The 18,746-nt window shown below is 54.0% G+C and overlaps 1 protein-coding gene across 1 annotated transcript in view; it reads right to left on the bottom strand.

Moving 5' to 3' along the window:
* GLI2 (GLI family zinc finger 2) overlaps nt 1–18,746 on the bottom strand; it is a 178,338-nt gene that overhangs the window by 77,422 nt on the left and 82,170 nt on the right. The window lies entirely within an intron of this gene.

Raw genomic sequence — 18,746 nt, 5'->3', positions numbered from 1 at the left:
CCTCGACTGGACTCGGCTCCGTCCAGGCTGACAGTGATCTCAGCAGGTGACCAGAGCCCGGCAGAATGCGGCGGGCAGGAGGAGCTGGGCACGCTGACCACCTGGGTAGAAACTTGGACTGGGACAGGGGGGTGGCATTGCCCCCGCCCTCACCAGTCCCTGGGGACCCCAGCGAGACAGCCAGTGCTCAACTCACAAGTACCCGCTATGTGTTCAGCTCTATGTTGGGTCTCAAGAGGAATAAAAGGGGCAGCGGAAGCCTGAGCCTAACCTGAAAACCTGGGTTCCTACCAAAAAGGCTTCTAGAAGCAGGCAGGAAGCCTTTTCTGAGGCCTGAAGTACACCCCAAGCCCAGGTGTTGGAGCAGCCACAGCGCGGAAGACGGAGGCCTGCCCGGAGTAGCCTCGATCTCAGGCAGTGACCTGGCTCCCGGAGTGAGCCCTCATTCCAGACTCCGGGTGGCCTCCCCCTGACTCTGCCCCCTACTGGCTGTGTAACCCTGGGGAAGTCATAGGACCTCTCTGAGTCTCTGTTTCCTTCTTCGAAATCTCCATCTCTCATAGGGTCCTGGGGAGCGGCCTGTGAGATCACACAATGTGACCTCGAGCCCTGTCCCTGCCCCTGCCTTCACAGAGCAGCATTCCCACCCTCCAAGGTGCACAAGGGACAGGCCCCCCACTGCATAAACTGGGGGTTGGGTGCGGGCCGGAGAACCCACACTTTCCCTGCCAGCAGCAGGCTGGGTTTGAGATTCCCCCTCTCCTTTTTCTTTCCTTCCCTCCCCCTCCTCCTCTGCAGGAACTAAGAGCCCCGTTTTACAGCCCCTCATGCAGGCCCCGGGGGAGCCGGAGGCTGGCAGAAATGACTGCTAATACTTTCAGGCACATTTACTGAAACCTTTTGACACGGAGGATATTTTTATGAGATAAGTGCCCTGTGTCGGTATCAACTGGCAAGTTTCATTGCTCACATTTCAGTCCTGCAAAAAGCCTTTTTCAATCACTGTCCGTGGCAACGATAAACTTTAATGGCTCAGGGAAAGTCTGCAGTCCAGACACTCCCCGTCCTTCTACCTCCCTGCCCCAGGGCCGGGGGACCTCTCTCCTCTCCCTGTGGGGCCAGAGGCCCAGGCAGGAGCCAGATGCAGGGGGTGCATCACCTCCATTCCCCAAACCCCCCCCCCCCCCGTTTCTTAACCTCAGAGGATCACAGGCCCAGGAAACATATTAGAAACCGCGAAGAATTAAAAGGTCAAGGCCCAGCCCAGCTCTTACCCTCGGAGACAGCATTGCATCTCCTGGGGATGGGGTGGGGGGCTCCAGGACATCAGCATGTTGAAAAGCTCCCCTGGGGGCTCGGCGTGGAGAACAGATTGCACCTCCTCTGGGAAAGTGCGGTGTATCCTGGGTCACAGCCCAATCTCCCTGGCAGCCACGCCATTGCTCATGCACGGTCACACGGACATGCCGTCCCACTCCCAGGAAAAGCCAGGAAGATGTGCATTTGTCAGATGGGCAGAGAACCCAACCCGAAGTCACAAGGTCACACACAGAGCCTGGAACTGACATGCCCGCAGAGCCCAGACCCCACCCTTTCTACCGGAACGAGTCTTGTTTGAACGAGCATATCTGGGGGCAAGGATGGTCCGGGCCCAGCATGCAGCGGGCGAAGGATAGTGTTCAAAGGATGAAGAAGAATGAGTACATGAATGAACTCGCAAATGGCTTCTACCTACAGGGAACTCGTCCCACCACCTCAGTGTCCTATGGGTGGGGATGCTGTCTGGTGTCCCTGAAATGCGTACTTTCCAGAAGATTCTAGCACATTCCAGAACTCAAGGCCCAGCAAGGCCTCCATCCATCCTCCTGGTCACTTGCGGTACCAGTAGCAGAGCTGTGTCCATTGTCCGTGGCTGTCCTCACAGGATGAACTCACTCCAGGACAGAGGTGAGCTGAGGAGGGCAGCTCCCCCCCGCCCAGTGCCCTCCCACCGCCTGCCTACCTCCCTCAACCTCACCTCCAGCAGCCCTGCAAACACACCTGCCTCGGGCCCCCGGGGGGGGGTGGTCCCCAGTCAGACTTCTGTTCTCCCAGGAGCAACTGGGGCCAGCCCTCCCTCACAGACTCTTCCGTCATAATCCCTCCAGGTCCTTTGGGACAAGGAATCGTGGGCTCAAGGGGCAGAGCAGCAGAGGCGGGCGGGCCGAGGGTCCTGGGGTCCTGGAAGGCCCGGCTCCACTTGGCCCTTACTGCCAGCTCTGTCAGTGTGTGCACCTGGAGCGTGGACAGAGTCTCTGTCATACCCGGTACAGTGTCCGCTGCAGCAAAGGAGGCCAGGCACAAAACACCGGAACAGCAAGGGCCGAGTCTGACCCGAGGCCGGCCTCATTCTTCTCACGCATCCTCAGCCGACCCGTTCTCTCGAGCTGTGCCAAGGTCAAAGGTTCTCAGGCAGAAGGCTCTGGGGACAGTGTGTCAGAAGTGTGATGCCAGCCGTCTCGTGGAGGCCCCTGAGGGAGCACGTCACCAGCACTCAGCACCCACTACCAAGAGGCCAGTAAGCAGGTGAAAGAAACTGTCTGGATTGCCTTTTTAAAACCTAACCCACACCAACTCTGAGTATTTCCCTCTCGCTGTCTGGCCTCGAAATATGCCATGAAAATGAACCCTCCCCTGCCTCAGCTTGATCCGTTCGCTACACACAGAGTCTCAAAATGGACAATTTCTGGGGTGCCTGGATGGCTCAGTCGGTGGAACGTCTGAATTCCGCTCAGGTCGTGATCTCGCGGTTTATGAGTTCAAGGCCCACGTTGGGCTCTGTGCTGTCAGTGCCGAGCCCGTATCGGATCCTCTGTCTCCTTCTCTCTCTGCCCCTCCCCCCGCTCACTTTCTCTTTCTCAAAACAAATGAACTTAAAAAAAAAAAAAGAAATGAACAACATCAGCAGCTTCCAAATATTCTGAACAAGCTCCGCGTGTCTTCCTCCATCCATCGAGGCCAGAAGACATATCTCTCCCCTGGAGAGGCAAAAGCAAAACACAACCACGAAACCCACCCAGCGCTGGGGACCAATGAGGCATTTCCTTGAAATGCATGCGTGACATCGAATGCTGAGGCTGAACTCCAACCTCTGACAAAATGGGAACCAGATGCCAGGGACTGGAGGCAGGCACACGGCATCCGGCCACCCCTGCCCTTCACCAAGAGAGATGCGGGGCAGGCGGCACAGACCCCAGGGTGTGGGGGTGGGGGGCTCCGGGCTCCAGGCTCAGGTAATGTCACAGCCTGGGGTCATGGCACCAGCTCGAATTTCCATTTTAGCCATTGCTTGCGACCAGAAATGAGGGCCTCCCGACAGACCAAGAAACACGCGGTGCCTTCCAGCCTTCACTCCTTTCTGATTTTGCACACCCTCTGACTGCCGGCTTACGCTCTAATTCTTCCTTCAAGCCTTCCTTGAATACTCAAGCCTGAAGGAACTGGGTCTTCTCCCATGGAGGGACTAGCCGTCCTGCCAAGATACAGCCCTTGATCACAGAGTGACAACTGCGATCAGCCAGCGAGACTCCTAACTAGACTGTGGGCTTTTCTTATACATTGTGTGTTTTCTCAGCAAGCTCTCTCTAACCAAGTGTGAAATGGCTGCTGTGGACCACCAATTCCTGGGCAGAGGTGGGAGGCGTGGCTTACAGCATTTGCCAATTTCCATGGTGTAAACGCTCTCGCTGCAGCTGATTTCTGCTGATGAGTGGTCTCTGAACCTGGCTTTGGGAGATGTGGAAAATGGTTCCCAAGAGCTGGCGTGGCTTGATTCTGGCAAGAAACCACCAAACGGGGTCTCCACAATCCCCAGTGCTTCCTTAAGCACAGGGATTCTTTTTTGGAAAAAGAAAAAAAAGAAAGACAAAAAGTCTTGATTTTCTGAACCTTAAATTACGCCATTTCCCATCTACAAAAATTAGCAAAAGAATACACAATGCCAGAAAGGACATTGAGAGGCACTCTGTTGGAAATAACTGTTAGAAATAACTTGGTTATACACCCCAAGAACCCCCACCCCCCCACCTTGGACTCTGAAATCTAACTTTTTGACCCAGTCCAGGGTAAACACCAACTTAGTGAAAAGTGCTGGCGCTGAGATTTAATCACAACAGAACTTGGAGGCAGAAGTGACGGGAGGCAATGGTCGTATTAAGTCTAAGGTCAACTTTCAAGAGGATACTGTGAGAATTTTATAAGAAATGATAAGAAAAAGGGCTTGCTCGCTATGGATGCCGCCTGTCTGAAGACGGGGCCCAGGTGCACTGTCTATGTGCAGACCCTGCTCTCTGCATTCTCACCTGAGGTCTAGCTGGGCATTGGGGACACAGAGACCCTTCCCAGTGGACGTGGACTCTCCACCAGAGGCCTGAAATAATGGGTTGGCCAAACAGATGGGATAAATCAATGCCAAGGACGCTGTCACCCTGGGCAATCCCGCACCATTCAATTTTCATGTGAATTTAGCAGCTCTGCATGGTTTTTAAGAACCCAATTGTATCCTGACACTTTTTAAATGATGCCTCTTTACATCCGGCCGTAATTTATCTTTTACTTAGGAGCAGCTCGACTTCGAGAACCATTTGGAGGAACGGAAAAAAAAGAAAAACACTGACTTCGCTTAATTTACAATAGTCCACACTCAGTAAAACACAGATGACAGAGGTTTGCCAAATGTGAATTTCATGTCAGCAGCTCATTTTGGTAAAGCTTAAGGTGGCTTTATTTTGAAAGAAAATACACATTTAGAAAATGTTTACAGATCTGAGTGGGGGGTGAGAGTAGAACGTGTGTGGGTGTGTGCTAAAGAACTCATGCTGGTACAAAGCCCCCAAAGCTAAGACTTATACCCACTGGGCAAAAAGGCTCTGTTTCCCCTTTGAACTTAAAAAAAAAAAAAAAGAACACAAATAATTTCAAATTCATGAAAAGTCCAAAGGTTGCTGGGTCTTAGCTCTCTCCCCCCTTCCCCCCCACCGAGGGAGGGCATGATTCTGACCCTGAACTGGGGAGCAGCAGACTCGGGGTGACCCTGGACCTCCTCCACCAGCCTGAGCAAGCTGCCCAAGGTGGGGGGGTGGCCTTCTCCACTTTTTTAAAACAACTGTTGTCACGCATATCCTTGGGCTATTTCGCACCTGGGAGGCTGTGAGAGTAAAAGGGTGGGGCAGGGGGGAAGGACAGCAAATAAGGTTTATCTAGAGCCTTTCAAGCTTTGACCTCCATCTTGTTTAATCCAGGCCAACCTCATGGGGCCAGGTTTACTGTCCCTACTGTACAGAGGGGAAACTGAGGCAGCAAGTGCTCTGCTCCTGAGCCCAGGGTCACCCAGGTAGTCGGTAAGTTGCTCTTAGAGTTCATGGAGCACATGACAGACAATTAGGTTCCCCAAACAGAAGTGACTGTCACATCTGGAAGGTGCCTGTCCTAGGTCTTGCTGCTCAAAGGGTCACCCAAGCACCAGCCGCCTTGGCAACACTCGGCCTGGGTTTAGAATGAGGCGTCGTCCTGGGCCACCCCAACCTGTGGACTCAGAAGCCGGATTTGAGCCAGATCTTGGGGCAGTGAGTCTGAGAAGCCCTGGTCGAAGGGATACATTCTGTTCAAGAGGAACTGAGAACAGGCCTCCCAGTGATGCTACGGGGCTGGAGAGCTGGCACTCGCTCCCACAAAGGGCCACTGTCCCCTCACAGAGCCACTTACAGTTTCCTGCGGGCCCACACCTGGGCTGGACACTGGTAAGGAAAACAGCCCGTGTGTGTACTCACTGTGCAAACCTCGTCTCTAAAGCATAGTTTCGTTCAGTACCTCACGTAACCCTCACGGCGGCCACAAAAGAGTGGCGGACGGGTCCCAGGCCCAGCCTGAGCAGAGAGCAAGTCCTCGGGCCGCAAGTGCCCAGGTGCCCGGCTCACACAACCGCCCTCAGTTCAACTGCAAGAGGCCCTTCCAGGCCTCGGGAAGGGGCGAGGACCCCGCACTGGCCCAGCCGGAGGCACACCTGGGGGGCCAACCTTCCACAACTGTGGCCTGGTGAGATGTGAGGCTGTGGGGTGTGTGTGTGTGTGTGTGTGTGTGTGTGACACACACACAGAGAACCCATGTCCAAAAAAGAAAACCCTGAGGAGCAAAGGTCTAAAGTGAGAAGCGTGTCCTCCATCCTCTCCTCCAGTGTTTGCATCTCTGTTATAGGTTTCTGCAAAACCCATCTCCCACCAAGATGCCGCTTGTAAAAACTCCAGGGCACCAATGAGGCCTGGCTGTGCACCCTGAGCCCAAGGAGGGAGCTGTCCTGGTAGGGTGCCCGAGGATTTCTTTTGGAAGGAGTTCCAGCCAACGGACTTGCAGATGTGCCCGAGGGAGTAAAGAGGGCCACCCTGGCCCTTCTCACACAGACCCTTCCGTTCCCCCCGTGTCTGAAGGTGCCAGGAGCTAACAATGATCGGGTTCTGGGTTCGAAAACATGCCTGCGTGCGTTGGCCCGGTGGCTTGCGCCTTCATTCAGGCCAGGGACAGATCCAGCTCCACCAACCGGAAACCTTGTAGTCTGACCCAAATGACTTTACCTCTCTGAGCCTCAGCGTCCTCGCCTAAAACTGGCACTAATAATTCCTACCACCCAGGGTCGGGTGGCGATAAAACGAAGCTCTCCGTGTAAAGTGTCTAGCCCACAGCAGATGCCCCATAAATGTTCATTTCCTTTCCCTAAAGCCGGGCTCGGTGCTCCGCGCGGGGGAGAGAACGACAAACACGGCGCAGTTACGATCAAATTTGGGAATGCAGGCCCCTGCGTTAGGGCAGCCCTCGCTCACATCCATTTGCATGGACTTCGATGAGCGCTCCAATTTCCAAAGCTTGATATTTATTTTGGTATTTATTTTTCACTGCAAAGGCAACATATGTTTACAAAGATATTTATTTTTCTCTGTGCACAGCAAATGTCTGGGGAACACAGAATCCCAAACTTGCAGGGCTGGAATGATATTTTTTTTATGACAATCATTTTGTTAGTTTAAATCTACTACAACGACACATAAGGCCACTGCATTTTACTGTAATTTGGAAAGATGGGAGTGGGGATGGGAACCGTGTCACACAATAACATAAGAAAAAACGGCAGGGAAAGGGGTCCTCACTGGAAAATGAAGACTTCACTGACTCCCCTGAATAGGGGAAGCTGGCAAAGGTGAAACTCCAAATACCAGGACTAAAACCAGTCCGGCCGGGCATGACAATGATGCCAATTGCAAAACAAAATGTGCCCCCGTGCTGCCAGCTAGAATTGGGCTGGAATTACTGGATGATTTGTGAAATGGGGTGAAAAATCTCTCAATTTTAGGGCCCTTGAGATGAACGAGGTAAAGCGATGATCAGTTAGTTCAACCTGAGAGATTATAAGTCGCACTCACTCATGGTACTGAGTACAAGGGCTGCTGAGCACTGGGGCTCCGGGATGTCATTTGCCTAATAACTGAGATCACAGATGTTCATGGCAAAGCCTAAGAGAGCAAATTCCCTTGGTCTTTGTTTTGTTTGTTTGTTTCCAAAACGAGAGTTACGCAATGCGTGAGTGTCTGAAGAGGTGATGTGCTGAGTCCTTAGGGCTTTAGGCCAGGGAAGACCATTTCCTACAGACAAGGGAGGCCAGCACCTTGGTCAAGAAAGGCTCCCCAAATCCCAAGCGGCTGTCTTCTACAGGAAGCCTGGAAACTCTCCCTCCTGAAATCCTGTGCCCACAGTTTTGACGACCTCCTGGTAAAGTAGTATTTTGCCTTATTGTATTTTTTTTAATGTTTATTTTTGAGATGGAGAGACACAGAGTGCAAACAAGGGGGTGGGGGGGGGGCAGAGAGAGAGGAAGACACCGAATCCGAAACAGACTCCAGGCTCTGAGCTGTCAGCACAGAGCCCAACTCAGGGCTCGAACCCATGAACTGCGAGATCATGACCTGAGCCGAAGTTGGACGCTTAACCGACTGAGCCCCCAGGCGTCCCTGTATTTTTAAGCTGTACTGTTACCTCTTATTAGGCAAAGTGGAAGTATTCAGGTTTCTCAGCATGGACAGGCTAAGCTGATGGGGTCCGCTAAACCCATGAGGAATCTGGACAGAATGAAGGAGCAGAGCCCACACCACTTCTGGGCAAAGAGACAGATTCTGGACCCCAAAGATGAAGCCCTACTTCCCCTCCCCAGGAATTAACTCAGGGAGTATCCTCCCTCTGAGGCTGACAAGATCGGGAAGTCTGGAAGTATCTGTATTGTACTGATTCACAGTGGGGTATCAATGGGAGAGGAGTTTGCGGGAAGAGTGCTCGAATTTGGGGTAACCTAAAGGGGAGAGTCCCGCTCTCCCAGAGCACTGCTGGGGCCTCCGCCCATAGGACGAGGGTGGAGGCTCTCTCCCACCCTTCTGCTCCCCTCCCCCAATCATGCACACAGGCCCCGGGACAGAAGACGGTGCACCTTCCTCCCCAGCCCCTGCCCCCCACCCACACCAGCTCCCACTTTGACTTCTTGATGTGGATGTTATGAATCCCTTTTACTTTACTCCGATCTCCTTTTTAGTGACCCTACTAGACCACACGCATTTTTGGGAGCCTGCTCCTGGAACCACGAAGGATACAAATGCATAAACAAACCTCACCAAGGGTTCATTCTCGGGGACTCGTGAGTGATTAATACCCAAGCTGGAGGCTCCTAAAGAAAGAGAGAAAAAGGAATGCGGCTTCAAAGGAGGTTTGCGTGCATGACTTTCAAAGGAAGCACAGACCTGCTAACACTCCCATCCGCACAGCGAAATGCCGACTGTTGGTGGTACGGTTTTTCCCTGGAAACTTGGACTGCCGAAACCGCAGCGCTGGCAGCACCTGCCTTTGCAGTTTTGTCTTTGCTCTTGGGAAGAAAGGCCGCCACCCTTGTGTCTCTGTAACTCCAATTCGGTCACCCTGTCTAACATTTACGTGTCCGGACTCCGCCTCTCCTCTGCCTGTGCCCTGCCGCACCCCAGCCCATCTCAGGTAGGGGAGATATGCCCCCCCGCCCTGGGTTCCCTCCGGACCCTGACAGCCTCTGCCACCATGGCCCTGTGACTTCTTATAGACTCTCCCAGGGAACCTCAGCTCCCTGAGGTCTGGGACTCCATCTGGTGCGGCTGCCTCCAGGCAGCCCTCAGGAGGGGACAGAGAGGGAAGGTGGGGAGGAGGAAGGCAGCAAGGGAGAGAGAAATCTTAGCCACACCCAGTGCTGAGAGATACACTGACCAATGAGGCAGCCGAGAACCTCTTTGTCTAGACTTAGGGAAGGAGAGATGCGGACAGGAGAAATGAGGCACTGTGCTCTTAGCTTGCTAGGGAGCCACAGCCATGACAGCAGCACACAGGTCACCCTCCTGTGCTCCTGTATGCTCCCTGATCTCTGCTTCCTCATCCGTACAAAGCAGGAGTGACACCAGGAGGTGACAAGAGAGAAGGAGTGATAAAGATTTCAGAGCCCTTTGCAAATACTAAGTGTCAGAGTCAGAAAACCTAAGCACCCAGCAGGGGAACAATCTCTCATTTTATCTGTTTGTTTAAAGATTTATTTTTAAGTCATCTCGACATCCTAAGTGGGGATTGAACTCACCACCCTGAGATCAAGAGTCTCATGCTCTTCTGACTAAGCCAGTCATGTGTCCCCTGCCCCTCCCTTTAAAGAGAGGAAAGGAAGGGGTAGTGACAGGGAAAGACGGCTAAGTGGAACAGGTCCCCATCTCCCAGACACACCAGACTCCATGAGGTCCGTCCTCTCGCATGGAAGCCGGGGGGCTTTTCGTTCTTACTGGTCATGGGCTCACCCCAATTCTGAAAAGAAAGTGCTTGACCTCCCTGTCATCCCCTCCTAACACTGGACTGTCCTATATATTCATTCAAGAGAGCCAAGTCCAAGCAAAAACTTCTCTGCTCCATATTTACAGCCAGGTTTGCAATTTTCATTCGTTTTTGCTTTTGTCTTTCGTGATCTTCGTTGGCTTTTTCTTCCTGGTTTCCCAGGAAGTGAGAACTGCGAGCATCACAGCGGAGGAAGCTTGGGGCAGCCTGGGGTGGAGGTCAGGGGTGGGCGTCCATGGGCTTATGGCCAAAACCCCAGTTAGGGGGCCCCTTCCCTCATTGTCAGTCGCATCCGCGGGGCGGTGCCCACTAGGTGCCAGGCAGCAGACAAACTGTGCACCTTTTGCAGGAAAGAAGCAAAATGGGGGAGTGTGGATTTATTTGTGTGGGGGCTTGAAACCAGGTGACTCCCCAGCCCTGCCTTCTCTCCTTTTCAGCTCTCTTAACGGTGCTGGAATTCCTCCCCCTCCAATCCTTAACAGAACACAGATTTAGAACCACTGAAATCAATGCAGTTGGAGCTGAGAGCCCTCAGCCCCACGTTCTAGTTGACTAAATGTTGACTCAGCATTGGTGTTCTAGAGAGTGGGAAGGGATCAGAATGCACGAGAGGGAACAGAGCAGGTGCTTCTGAGAGCTAGAGGTTGGCATCCTCCAGGACATAGATAAAATCCAGCTCCTGTGTCAACCCGGCAGTAGGAGGGCCCCGTGGAAGCTCTCCTTTCGAAAGGGGGCCAGCACCGGCCTTGAAAACTGCAGTAAAAAATAAAACCAGTGAGTTTTGCATTCAAAAGGGACCAGATTTGGTAGACAGGCACAGGCTTGCGAAAACTCAGGAAGGCTGGAAACTAACACCCACGCCTTTTCCAGTGAGTTGGGTTTTCAGATGAGTGGTATAAGAAGAAAGGAAACACGAATGAGTACCCTAAACTCAACACAAGCCACCACAAAGCCCGGGGAGGACCCCAGCCATGGCTTTCAAGACTTGTGTCCGCACAATGGGCCTTCCCCGGTGATTAGCATGCAGCGGGCTGCGAAGGAATGTGAGTGTGTCAGGCAAGGGAGGCTGAGAGGTGCAGGGGGTCAGGTGGCTCGTTAAATCACACTGCTGTCAGCCCTGCACAATTCCTCTTCCCTCAGGCTCGGCCATTACTCGGGTTCATGCAAAATAAACAGCTTTGCTAAACATTCCCCCAGACGGGTCCCACAAAGGCCCAGCTAAGGAGGCAGAATGCACCAACAGACCCAGAAAACCGGCTGCCTCCTCGCTCAACGGCCTGGCCAGAGAGTCTGACTGTGTCCTGTCTGTCTTTTCTGAGTCTGCTTCAAGCTCCCCTCTTTTTCTCTTTGGTTGGTTTTGTGTTTCGCTTTTTTTTCTGTTTTGGTAATTCCTCCCAAGACACTGCCATGAATACTGTTAACTTATTCTTGTCTGGCTCTGACTCACTCCCTTTACTTTCTTGAGCTACGTAAGACTTACAATCCCCACTTTTCTATAGGGGAACTGAGCCATGAGAAATCTCTTATAAACGCTCCCAGAAAGGAACCCATTCTCAGAAGATCCTTCAAGACAGGCTGGGAGGCAGCGGGGGGAGGGCTGTGGGCGCCCAGCAAGAATCCTAATTGTCCCGGTGCCACACACAGGCCACAGGTGGGGGAGGAGAGCCCAGGGGCGGGCCCCCCTGGATTTGGAAAACAACTCTCCCTCTCTTGGGGAGCTGGGTTTGGTTAGTCACCTTGAGCCCATGCTTCCCCCTCTTTCTGTCCATCAGCAGGAACAGAAACCAGAAAAGAAGCATGAAAGAGAAGTCCCCACCAGCTGCAGCAACTCAGCCTTCCTCCTAATGACTTGGGGACAGGCTGGGCTACCAAAATCTCTAAAATGACCACTCCAAGATGTCTTGGTCAAAAAACTAGGAATGACAGATGCCCGGGGAGGGGGGGAGGGCGGGCAGGATGGTAGGGACACGAGAGATAGGCCTGCTCCACTGTCAGTGGTGGTCAGTCTCATCTGACTTCAAGTTCATGGTTTCTGCCAGGGAAGTGGCCCCAACCCCAACCGGTCTGAGTGTTCCAGAAGCAGACTGGAAGACACAGATGTAAGGGTGAGGGGTTTCTTCTGGAAGTGACAGGCCACCTGTAGGGCACTAGGGACCCACAAAGGACAGAGGCAAACCAAGGGCATTGACACACCTCCTACCACTTTGGGTAAGTGGGCTTAACACTGCAGGGACATTCTGGGGGCCCCTGTGGACCCAGCCAGGGGGTGAAGGAGCGGGGGTATTGATACCCCAATTCTGCAATGGCCATTTGTTAAGGAGGGTTGTTGATTTGAGGTGTTGATTTGAGGCCAGAGCACCAGGCCACCAGGGTGAAAGAAAAGCAAGGCCTCCTGCACGGATGTGAGGGTGCCTGGCCCACAGATGCAGTCAGGAGGCGGCAGCAAGCACAGGTACTTGGTCTTCTGCAGCAAACACTGAGGGGCCCCTGCTGGTAGGCCAACATAGAACTCCCCACTGGCTGGGGCCCTCTTCTAATTGTGTGGCACAGAGCAAGCCTTATGCACTCACGTTCCTGAGGGGCCAATGGAGGCCTGTCCTCTGCCCAAAGTCCCACGGGGCTTCCTGGGCTATCCTGCCCAGCAAAACAATGCTGAATGGACCATGTGGTTCCAAAGCCCAGACCTCAGCCCTTCCAAACCCGGGGAGGTTCTAGCCTGCCATCTGCAGAAACCTTGCTTGAAATAAGACTGCCCAGTGACCCAGGAGAGCCACTGGGAGGTCAAAACAAGGAAAAGGCACCCTTGCGACTTGAGCAAAGAGACCAAATTTTCCTTCCCCTCCCTTTCTCTCTCCCTCACATGGAGGGGAAAGGGGACAACGGGACCATACTTATATCTATCTATTTTTGTTGTTTTGAGAGACAGAGAGAGAGAGAGAGAGAGAGAGAGAGAGAGGGAGAGAACACAAGTGGGGGAGAGGTAGAGAGAGTAGGGAACAGAGGATCCAGAGTGAGCTCTGTGCTGAGAGCAGAGAGCCTGACGCGGGGCTCAAACTCACAAACCCTGAGATCATGACCTGAGCCGAAGTTGGATGTTTAACCAACTGAGCCACCCAGGCGCCCCCACAGGACATTACTTTAAATGAACATCTATTCCGAGTGCTCAGTTAAGTAGCCCAAGGAGGTGACACAGTGAACAATAATGCACCAAAGCCATCGGGAGGGACCTGTTCTCTCCCCGGCAACCCTGGTACCCCCACCCTTGCCCCCTGGAACAGCTTCAAGGGCACGCTGCCAGTCTCTTCATCTACTTCATTCATTTTATTTATCAAACACTTAGGCAGCTCTCGCTATAGACCAGGCATTTACAAAAGGCAATTCATGTCATCCTCAGCACGATCCCGACATGGTGGATCTTCTTTCACAGAAAAAGAAACTGAGGAAGAGCAGTTGAAAGAGCCAGAATTCAAACCCAGATGGCCAAGTCCATAACCATGAGGTCACACCCCTCCGGGAGCTCCTTCTCTGCCTAATGCCAATGTGTTCATCCAAAGGCAGCTCAGGCGTCACCCCCTCCAGGAGAGCCTTTCCTCCTCCTCATCTGGACCTCACTCCTGTGCCGCACCTGCGTGGGGCTACCTGTTCATCTTAGGGACCTGCAGCCACTCCTCCATGGGCCCTTCAGCTCCAGAAATCTCTGCTGACAGATGGATTACGCAGCGAGGGAACATGTGGACACGCTCCTGAGAAGAGTGGAGAAGAAAGCCGCCTGCATCAAGTGAGCACCGTCGGGGGGAGTGGCCAGAGGTGATGCGGAGGGTACTCATCCTTGCTCCCCACTACCTGGCCGCCAGCTTGAGGCAGCCAAGCCTCCAGGGACTGCTGGCTCCAGCTCCATAGCTCCCCAGACTCCCAGATGTGCAAGATGGCCCAAGGGAGGCCTGCCCCGTCGTGAAAGGCACTGCTAGCTTCCTTGCGGAGGAGCTACTGAAGACACATGACTGAATCCACATTGTGTTTGAGACAAACTTTCTACTTGTAAATAATTTTATTTTTAATTTTAAAAATTTATTTTTATTTTATTGAGAGAGAAAGTGCAAATGGAAGAGGAGGAGGAGGAGGAGGAGGCGGAAGAGAGAGAGAGAGAGAGAGAGAGAGAGAGAGAGAGAGAGTCCCAAGCAGGCTCCATGCTCAGCTCAGAGTCTGATGCAGGGTTGAATCCCACAACTCTGGAATGATGACCTGAGCTGAAATCAAGAGGTGGACGCTCAATCTCACCACACTCTGTGCCCAAACCAAACCCCAACTGCAGGTTCAGGCCTACACTGAGCAATGGGCTTCTTAGGGGAGCATGGTCCCGTGGTCTGTGTGTCCTTAACTGCCACCCCACCCTCCCCTGAAACACAGCACAGGGTCTTCTGCGTCTGAAAAGGGAAAAAGCGATGGAAAACAAGATAAAAGTGATGGGAATCCTGTTCCACAGGGAGAATTCAGAGCCTTGGGTCTAGTTCCGAGGGCTCGGGAATGACATCCCACTAAGAGACCAAATGCAGTCAGTGGGCACCACTGACATCTCAGAAAAACACCAAAAATAAGACCAAAAACATGTGCCACCTCGCCAAAAATGCCAGCGATGGCTCTGGACCGCAGGGTGTTTGGCAAGCTTACAGTGTTTACCCTGGTGGCCCATGGGGGGGGCCTTCCCCGCAGTGAACAGCCCCCTCCTTCCTTCGGAGGTCTCTCTTCAGCACCCAGCCAGACAGAACAAAGGCAGGTGACAGGGCAGGGGCTTAAGCAGGCCCATGCAGGGCAGGCCCGGAGGAAGGCCACTCCAAATCACTTTGGCAAACTTGAAGGGAGCGCAGTCCGCTGTCACTGGCAGAAGACCAAGAGCCCGCCAGCCAGGTCGTCCTCATGGCATCGAAGCCTCTCCCTGCCTGGGAGAGGACTTCCCGGGTCTCTTTCTGAGTGCACGATAAAAGGGGTCTGTGAGTGCATCTCCAAAGCTTCTTAGCCTCCTGTCATATTGATCTAGCACCGCGCTGAGATCCCGGGCCCCTCAAGGACCTGGGCAAACGCCGGTATTAGCGCTTAGTGCTCTTCTTCCTAAGTGTCTGTTCAGCAACCACTCCACCGCTTCCCAAGAAGGAGACCCCCGACCCTGACAATCCAGCAAGTGAATGCAAATCTCGGCCTAGACAAAACCAGGCAAACAGCACCCTGCTCGGGAATAATGGCCTCTGTGGTAGAAGGGCCCTTGCAACAATGATTGCTGTGTACACAGCCCACTAAAGACCTAAACTTCTGATTAGCCGCATAATGATTTGTGTGTGCGGCCGCCTCCTTTGAAAAGCTCCCAAGTACACGGCGCAAGTTGACTCAAGGCTAACCTCAAACAGTGGCCTTCCTGGACTTCGGCAGTGAGCAGAGAGCTCCCCGCCGCTGCTGATCGCAAGCCTTCTGGAAGTCGCACACCCAGTCCAGCAAGGGGAAGAGCACTTTGAGAGGCTGATAATCACAGGCTCAACGCTCTGGCTTCGATCCACTTGGTCTGAAGAGCACCCATTCAGGGTCACCATCGGGGGGAGTTCCCGGGATGCCCCTGAGCTGTACAGTCACTGCATGGAATGCCCAGCACACTGGCCTGTCACAGACCATCAGGTCTCAGTGGCTCGCACCGTCTCCTGTTCGCAACATGGGAGTGTTCAGACAGGGCACCAAGCTGCCTGGGTTCAGCGACCACAGGGATCCATCAGGGCCAGCCTCTGTGGTCTGTTCAAGAAGCCGGGCCTCTTCCCAGAGCATCACTGGTGCCTCCAGACAAAAAACACAGGTGTATCCATGCACATATTTCTCCAAGTGTGTCTGGAGCTGCGCTGTGGTCCGGATCTGTCCTCTGAGTGCCATACCAGCCCCAAGGCTTTGGGAGGGGACATGTCCCACAGAGACAGAGCCCGGTGTTTCCTCCCCACACCCTGTCTCTTGCGGCACCCCCATCTGGGGGAAGGCCCCACCACCCACTCAGCCAGGGTCCTCTCCTCCCCGGCCTCAAGTACACACAGCAGACGTGTCTCCGGCCTCTGTTCTCTCTCGTCCCAAGACTCATCTGCCTCCTGAGCCGTCTCTCTGCCCCAGCACATCTGCCCTCACCCTTCTGTGTCCCTCAGGAAGGCCAGCGGGAGCCTTCCGACCTTCAGGGGTGACTTCGTCCCTCCCCTGCATGAGCTCTGACATGATGGGGTGAGGAATTCCTGCCCCACAGGGTTGGTTTGAGGAGTACGTCCTGATCAGTATTAAAAAGATCCATCCTGGGGAGGCTCAGTTGGTGGAGCGTCTAACTCCAGCCTGGGTCATGATCTTATGGTTCGTGGGTTCGAGCCCAGCATTGGATTCTGTGCTGACAGCTCAGAGCCTGGAGCCTGCTTCGACTTCTGCGTCTCCCTCTTTCTCTCTCTCTGCCCCTCCCCTGCTCATACTCTGCCTCTCTCTCTCTCTCTCTCTCAAAAATAAACATTAACAAAAAAAAAAAAAGATCCGCCTGTAACAGGTGCTCCATAAACAGTAGCGGCTCCCACTGTCATGGACTTAGAGTCACAGAGTGAGGACAGTATGGTTTTAGTGCCAAGTCCTACATGATAATAGCGATGACCTGAACGCGAATGACAGTGGCCCTCGTCCGAAGCCCCTCTCTCTCCCTCACAGGATGGAGTGGAGGTCGGTGCCACCAGACTCATCCTCCTCCAGTACAAAGCAGAGGCCCTGGGCTCCAGGGAGCAGCGACGATGTTATTTTTAGTCTTCCTCCGAGGCCTCAGGCCTGAGTCACTCTACCCGCCTGTTAGACACCCACCCATGCCAGCAGCCGCCCGGTGGGCTCTGTTTGTCCATGCAGGCACTGTCGCTGTGGCCCCCACCATAGCCCGCTGAGGCAGCCTGCCAGACAGACACGGGGTCAGGACAAGAAGGGCCGGAAAACATACGCTGCACCCGAGAGAATGGATGGGAGCCGCCGCAAGGTCTGGGCAGGGGCAGCCAGCAGGGGGTGCTACCTGCCCGGGCAGTTACTCCAGGAGCCTGTGTGACAGGCTGAGGCCGGCACTGGCTTACTGGCTGTGAGAGGAGGGGCTGCCTTGAGACCTGAGTCTGCCCCCTTTGCAATGAGGGGGCAGGGGCAGGCATTCACAAAGCCCAGTGGGATTGGCAGTTTCTGGGGCAGGAATCTGACAACACGGCACTACGGCAACGACAATGGCACAGTCCACAGTAATGGGTGCCTTCTGTGGACCAGGCCCAGCAACAATCGGGTATGCAGACACAGGCTTGGCCTTGAGGCCCACGGTCCACTTGGTGCCACAGACTCTAGCAGGCAACAGGCTCTGCCAGGGCAGCACCTGTGGCTTTTACCTCTGGTGACCTCATAATTCTTTCCTGCTAGGGGGAGAGCAAATCCAGGAAGGCTCCCTGGAGGTGGTGGTGGTTAAGATTCCCCTTGAAGGGCAGCTGGATTTGGATGGGCAGAGTCGAGAAGGGGCATTTAGGCCAGAAATGGGCAGAGAGAGAGAGTGAGGAGCAGCATAGGAACCTGAGAAAAGCAAAGCTTTTCTGGGCTGACGGCAGCAACAGGGAGGTGGGGGGAGACAGAAGACAAGGGTGCGAGAACTCCTCTTTCTGGCCCGGTGGGGTGAGCAGACGTGGGGCCTTGCCCCGACAGGGCGGTGAGACAGGTGTGGGCGTGGGTGTGGGGCTGGAGGGATGCGTGCTCCCTGACTCTGTGCTGTCCACTCTAGATGGACCCGGAGAGCTATTCTAATGTCACTTGGCTTAGGGGCGGGTGGACAGCGGGGACCTGGCCTGATTAAATCCACCATCTCAACCCGGGCCCACAGCTGTATATCTCCAGTGTGGGGGAAGTGACACCTCAAAGCCTGCACACAGCTTCATTTCCGAAAAGAATGTGTGAGAGGGGGAAGGTCAGGAGACAGGCACAGCCGTAAATTTGATGGAGGGTTTAGCTGGAAACCCCATTAAATCCACACACAGCTCGATGCTGGGCAATGTCCTTCCTCCGAGTCTGCTGAATGGGGCCAGGGAGGTGAGGGACTCACTAAGTAATGTCCTCATTTTTTGGTGTCTCCTATTACCCAGGGGATGAAAAGCCCATTACCCATAAGGTTTAGTGGCACTTGGTCCCAGGACTGCGATATTGTCCTTTACCTGAGCCTTCCCCTTGGCCAATATGTGCGGCGCTCTGCCCTGTTGGCCTCTCTGTCCCCTCCACCATCTGTGGGGACGGCCTTGCTCTTCCCACAGTCCTGATCCCTGCCTCTCTCCTCTGCGTGGTGGGACCTGGCTGGGCCTGGGCTGAGTCAGGAAAACCCCTGCTGTGTGGCCATGAGCAGGCTGGCTGCCTGCTGTGAGCTGCCATGTTCCCTGGGGGGTCCCCAGCTCCACACCTCAGGTGGTGGCCTTGCAAATGTACAACACGGAACACAGGGATGGCCTGCAGAAGCGTGCCCATCTCCTAGGGAGGGTCTGAAGCACTGACTATTTTACCTGGGAAGACCCTCCCCCCCACTACCGCTGAGAGAAAGGGACCAGAGAGTCTCCTTTTACCCCAGCCATCCACCAGGTGCCAGAGCCTTTCCTGTCACCAGTAAGTGACATCTCCTACAACACAACTCAAGAACCACACACAGAGTGAAGACAACCGATCGGGACTTAAATCACAGCTGTGCAGCCTTAGTGAGGTACTGAATCTCTCTGAGCCTCTGTTTCCTAGGTCTGTAAAATGGGATCATAATGATATCTGCCCTCCTATCACTGTTGCGGGGATTTCAGGAG

This window comes from Suricata suricatta, chromosome 3 (genome assembly GCF_006229205.1).
Source record: "Suricata suricatta isolate VVHF042 chromosome 3, meerkat_22Aug2017_6uvM2_HiC, whole genome shotgun sequence".
NCBI classification, from domain to species: domain Eukaryota; kingdom Metazoa; phylum Chordata; class Mammalia; order Carnivora; family Herpestidae; genus Suricata; species Suricata suricatta.
Note: the sequence above shows the minus strand (reverse complement) of the source record. Positions and strands in the feature narration are given on the sequence as shown.